The sequence below is a fragment of the Quercus lobata genome, chromosome 2, assembly GCF_001633185.2.
Source record: "Quercus lobata isolate SW786 chromosome 2, ValleyOak3.0 Primary Assembly, whole genome shotgun sequence".
NCBI classification, from domain to species: domain Eukaryota; kingdom Viridiplantae; phylum Streptophyta; class Magnoliopsida; order Fagales; family Fagaceae; genus Quercus; species Quercus lobata.
Window position 1 is genome coordinate 98,977,650 of NC_044905.1, and position 6,809 is coordinate 98,984,458.

Genomic DNA, 6,809 nt, shown 5'->3' on the forward strand with positions numbered 1-6,809 from the left:
GAATAATCTATATAAAAATTCTTGTGTGAAGTACACTACGGTCAACTTTTTTTTTTTTTTTTTTTCACTGAAACACTACGGTCAACTACTAGTCACACTGAAGAGAGAGTTTTATGGGAATTAGCTGTCGGGTCATTCACGAAACATGATTCTGAATTCTGATAACTATTTTTGGTTGGGAAAAATCCAACCAGTTGGTTTTATTCAAGTTTACTCGGTCTTACGTATAAACCTACTGGCTACTGACATGTAAACTTCGTTTTTTCAATGCAAACTCAATTAAAAAAGAAAAAAAAATCTTTCTTCCCTGAAATGTAATGTTAAAACTTAAAATTTAAAAGAGGACGTATCACCCTTTCGATCATTAAAGTTACAATTTTCTTTTCTTTTCTTTATGAGACTCTTTTCATTGGTTTGGGGAAAAAAAAAGTCAATTGCTAATCAAATACATGTATTTTTCGAGAACTACCATTCAGATATAAGAATGCATGGATCTTATATGTTGTGTCGGGCAAAGAGAACCGAGGGAATAAGCCTTGTAGACTCACTTGCATGGTTAGTTGATACACCCGTTGGAAAATCAATGAAAGCCTTTCCAGCTCTTTTTGTATACTCTTTCTTACTCCTCTTCTTAATAATCTCCAGTACACCAGAGACTATCACTCCAAGTCAATCCATCATAGATGGTGAAACTCCGGTTTCAGCTGGTGGAAACTTTGAATTAGGATTCTTTAGCCCTGGTAGGTCGAAAATCTGATATGTGGGAATATGGTACGTGGTATCTAAGGGGACAGTTGTATGGGTAGCCAACAGAGAAACTCCACTGGAAAATCACTCTGGAGTTTTAAAGGTTACTGATAAAGGAATTCTTGTCCTTGATAGCACAGCAAATACTACTGTTTGGTCATCCAATAATACACCAAGAACTGCAGCGAATAAGATAAATAGTCAGTGCCGGTTGAACCATAGATGTAATTGATGCAATCGCCTAAGACCCTCAAATAAAAAAAGACCCCCACTTGTTAAATTTTTTTTTATATATATATAAATAATATTTATCTATATATTTTAATCACAAAAAAAAAAATTTAAGTATTTTTATTGGCCAATAAAATGCATTAAAAAGATCATATTGTATCTTAAAATGCATAATACTGCACAATAACAATGTACACAACTTGATAGAACAAGACTGTACAATACTATGTGCACTGTGTAGTCTTGTCCACAAAGCCCTAACACATCACAAGACTTAAGCTAAGCTGGCCCCCACACGGCCCCACACTATTAGTTATCGATTTTTTTTTAATGCAAACTCTTACTTTATTAATTATTACAAACTAGTCGCTAACCCGTGCGATGCACGGAAAAGGTGTTAAGTATGATATATAATTTCTTTGATGAACATATATGATTTAATCTTGATTTATTTTAATACAATCAAATAAATTGAATTTGTAAATAATACTATATAGCTAAAATATATATTAACAATTATATGTTATAGAAGGAAGAAAACATAAAGTGCATTTCATCTTCAAAATCAAATAAGGTGGTCTTGCAATATGAACAACTTGGATTTCATCTTCTTCTTCTTCTTTTTTTTCTTTTTTTATGAACAGATGGGATATGCTCTTCTTATTACACTCTAGAATCAAGAATTGGATAGTCATAAAAATAAACTAATTAAGAAATTCAAAAACCGAAAATCAATACCAAAGTAGGAGTGGAAAAATTAATAAGCAATTGGAATCTTACAAAGGAATTGAAGGTTGATGGTAGGGGATTTGGGAAGCTGACGCTTTTTTTTTTTTTTTCGATAGTCCTCTCTGATCTTTTGTGTTTTCATTTTGAGAAGAAAAAAAAAACAATTGTTATAAACTCCATTATGCAAGAGTTTGGAAAACCCATCAAAAATAATAAATAATAAAATTCTGCCCAAACTCCTTTCATACCCAACAAAAGCTAACACACACAAAAGCCTAGGAATAACGTTGCTCTCTAAGAAGCTTGGCTCCCTCCATTGGGTCATAATCATGTGCAACAACCCTACCATCAAATTACGATGAAATTTTTTATTACCTTTTAGCCTTGAAATAACGTTGATCTCTAAGAAACTCTTAGGGTTTTGCTCTTCTCTTCCTAAACATAGGATTATAAGTTAGAGATAAAATAAGAGGTTGCAAGAGATTGGCTGAATTGGTAAGATTGGAGAGTGGAGTGGAGATGGAGCCAAGGAGAAGAGGAGTCGGGTATAAATTTTTTTTCTTTCAGAGAATTTAGTCGGCTATAAAATCATAATATAATATTTATTAATTAATTATAATATTTATTTAAGTAATGCTGACGTGAAAAATTGTGGAGAGGTCAGAGGCTTCGGTTTTATATATATATATATATATATTGATTATCACACCAATTAATAATTTGATGTATAATATCAACTCATTTGTATTATAGTGATACTAATTTATTGAACCATATAATAAATTAATTTTTGTTTGTGAAAATTTAGACTTTAAAGTTAAAAAAAAAAAAAAAAGAAACCACTTAAAATTTTTGCCTAAAGCCCCCAAAATTGATGAGCCAGCCCTGTAAATAGTCCAACTACAAAGCTCTTGGATTTAGGAAATCCTGTTGTGAAAGATGAAAATATTAGTGACCAAGAGAAGTTTTTGTGGCAGAGTTTTGATTATCCTTGCGACACATTTCTACCGGAAATGAAGATTGGATGGGACTTAGGTCTAGATAGGTACATAACATCTTGGAAGGACACGGATAATCCTGCCCGAGGTGAATTTTCAGGAGGGTTAGATAGTTGAGGACTCCCGCAAATAATAGTTGCTACGGAAGGAAACACAATAAAGTCCAGAGGAGGGTCTTGGAATGGCCTTTATTTTACGGTGTGGCCATGGGTAAGACTGAATCCATTGTTCAAGTATGACTTTGTGTTGAATGAAAAAGAGATTTATTTTGAGTATAAACTCCTAAACAATCTTGGTTTCTTAAGGTTCAAGTTAAATGTTAGAACTATGATTAAATTTACCATTTTTTTAATGGATTAAATTTTTAGGACAATTGACAATTTATCATGATATATAGTGTCTTTGCTCTACCTCTTATTTAAAAAGATAAAATTCCCATGTGTTAGGATCCAATTATTAAGAATAATCTATGCCCACACTTGAGAGTTTTTTTTATTATTTTTTTTATTGTAATTCAGTAATTATGTTGAACTCCAATTCTCCTTATAAAGGAGGATATGCAATGTCACATGAGGGGGAGTTGTTGTTGTAGTATTTTTTTTATAATTCAATAATTACAACAATAGAGAAAGGAGATTTGAACTCCAATTCTCCTTATAAAGGAGTTTTAAAACAATTATTTTTTAAGGAATTTAAAATAATAATTATATAATTAGATTCTCTATTTCTTAATAATAACTAAGTTCTTGCAACAATTAGCAATTTATCATGAGAAAAATATGTATTATGAGTATAAACTTCTAACTTCGAAGCAATTTTGTTTTCTCAAGCTATGTGTTAAACCCATCAAGTATTGGGCAAGGCTTTAGATGGATGGATCACACACAAAATTGGGAGATTTTTGCTACAATCCTGTCAAATGAGTGTGAAAATTATTCCTATTGTGGTGCATACGCTAGCTGCAATACAATAACTCCCCCGTATGTGCATGCTTGAAAGGATTTATACCAAAATCTCCAAAAGATTGGAATTCAAAAGATTGGTCCGATGGGTGTGTTCGAGGGACTCCATTGGGTTGCAATGACGGAGATGGGTTCCTCAACTACAAGGAGATGAAATTGCCTGACACATTTTCTTCTTGGTTTGATAGGAATATGAGTCTCAAGGAATGTGAAGAATTGTGTTTGAAAAACTGCTCATGCAAAGCATGTGCAAATTTAGATACTAGGAACAAAGGCAATGCCTGCTTGCTTTGGTTTGCTAACTTGGTTGATTTAGTAGTACTCCAAATGGGTGGGCAAGGCCTCTATATTCATGTGGCTGCTTTAGTACTGGGTATCCTCCTTACTACTAATATATTTTATTGTGATTGAAATGACATTAGTTTTCACCTATATCACCAAAAGCTTTATAGCTCAATTGACACCTCCTAATATTTCTAACATAGACATCGAGAGTTAAAATATCTATTCCCCGATTACGAATTATCAAAAAAAGAAAAAAAAATCACCTTTGTCCACTACAAGCAACATTTATTATGTACCAATCATAATAGAATCACATATTATATTATCATTTACCATGTAAAAAAAAAAAATGTCTTATAATTGTGCCAAGTGAATGTCCTCTATGTGATTCTCAATAATAAAACAAAAAAATTCCTTTACATTTCCAATCTTAACATTTTCTTCTTTCCTCATGTGGCAGACTATATTAATATTTTCTTCTTTTTTCATGTAGCACATACTATATATAGTGGGTATTAAAATTATTTACATTATCTGCTCTAAGTAAAACTCAATTGATGTTATCAAAAGTTTCATAAAATGTCAAACAAGTTTTACCATGCATCTTAGAAGCTTAACATTAACAGGAGAAATATCCATATGGCACATCATAAAAAATATATAAAAGAAAACAGAGGAAAATTAAATATGGCATATTATATAGTAAAAAAATATGATTGTTGACTCTACTTTTGATCTTTCAGATCATGTTGAGAAGAACAGGCACTTTGACCATAAAAATCAAGTAATAATCATAGTATGCAGTGCAATACTACTCATGGTAATGCTAGTATTGGGGCTGGTCTAATATGTATGCAGGATAAAACTAAGAAAGGAAGGTACTTTATAAGACATGGATTCTGATAATTTCTTATGTATAATAACAGATTTTTAGCTAAGTAATTTGAATCTGAAGTCTTTAAACTGAGAAGAAACATTAGATAAGGTGGTCAACAATTTTCTTTTAACAATAGAATTGTAGAAGTTAATTGTGCTCAATGACTCCCTCACAATTTCAAGAATGAATATGAGATGCCAAAATGATTATAACAATGAAGACAAGAAGGACGAGATGAAGTTACCGATATTTGATTTGACAACCATATCTAATGCCACTGATAACTTTGTGAGTAGCAACAAGTTAGGAGAAGGTGGCTTTGGATCTGTATACAAGGTAAATAACAACCAAACCAGTTGAACTATTTTCTTTTCCAAACTTAACTAGACTTTTTCTTTTTAGGGTACATTGCTTGGGGGAAAAGAGATAGCTGTAAAGAGACTTTCAAAGAATTTAGGACAAGGATTGAACGAGTTCAAAAATGAAGTTATAATAATTTCCAAACTTCAACACCGCAATCTTGTGAAGCTGCTCGGTTGTTGCATTCAAAAAAATGAAAAATTGTTGATCTATGAATACATGCAAAACAAAAGCTTGGACTCATTTATTTTTGGTTTGAACTTTGATCTTCATTGAATCAAGCACATTCATGTTTAGCCATTTCATCTTTTATTGATGAATTATGTTGTTGAGATTTTAGTTGAATATGTACTAACAACAATATGAAAATTGACAGACCAAACAAAGAGTAAACTACTTGATTGGTGTAAGCGCCACAACATTATTGGTGGCATTGTTAGAGGGCTTCTTTACTTTCATGAAGACTCTAGATTGAGAATTATCCATAGAGATTTCAAAACTAGCAATATCCTACTAGATAATAATACGAACCCAAAAATTTCTAACTTTGGCCTAGCTAAAACATTTGGGGGAGATCAAATAGAGGCTAATACCAATAGAATTGTTGGAACATAGTGAGTATTCCTAAACCTCTTCTATAGCTTATGCTTGGAGAATTGTTTGACTTCTTTTTATTTTTATAGTGGTTGTATGCCTCTGGAGTATGTTGGGTATGGACATTTCTCAGTGAAAACTGATGCTTTTAGCTTTGGAGTCTTAGTACTAGAGATAGCAGGAAGAAGAACAAGGAATTTTATAACTCTAGCCAATGCCTTAATCTTCTAGGATATGTAATCATTAACATTGACATTCCACTATTTTAGTGGTATTAGGATCTCTCCATTGCGTTGCAATGATGGAGATTGGTTCCTTTTGGTCTATCTAGTGTTATTAAAACTTTTAAATGATAGACACTTGTACAAAAAATGCTATCTGTGAAATGAACTCTCTATTTCAAGTGAGTATTAACATGTGAAATCATTCAGTCATACAATGCTAAGGTAATTCTAGTGTTCCAACAATATCTAATTTTTGTTTTAGGCATGGAGACTATGGATTGAAGATAAGCCAATGGAACTGATGGATGAATTCTTAATTTCACACAACTCATGCACATTATCTAAAGTGTTACGATGCATTCATGTGGGCTTGTTATGTGTACAACAAAGACCAGAAGATAGGCCAAACATTTCATCTGTTGTTCTAATGTTAAGCAATGGGAATTCATTGCCTAATCCAGGGCAGCCAGGTTTTTATACAGAAAAGGCTCTACTTGCTGAAGATTATTCATCAAGGAACCTTGAAGTGTCTTCAACAAATGAAATCACCTTTGTATTGTTAGAAGCAAGATAGGATATAGTCACTTGAGACTTGACAGCAAAAAGGAGTGACCAAAGAAGAAAGATGCATGGTGTTATTGTTCAGGACAAAATGTACAGTCTAATAAAAAAGAGTTAATAGCTTTCATTCAGAGGGATGAAGCTTTTACAAAGAAACTTGTTAATTTGTTTGCTTGCTAGCAAGGGAAGTCTGATCAGTCTAAGAATATCTATTCCATTATATCTTACACGGACAATCTCT

General features: G+C 32.3%; 1 pseudogene; it reads left to right on the forward strand.

The window, feature by feature from the left end:
• The first annotated feature begins 484 nt into the window (after positions 1-484).
• Positions 485-6,581, forward strand: LOC115974013 (annotated as a pseudogene).
• The last annotated feature ends 228 nt before the right edge of the window (positions 6,582-6,809 follow it).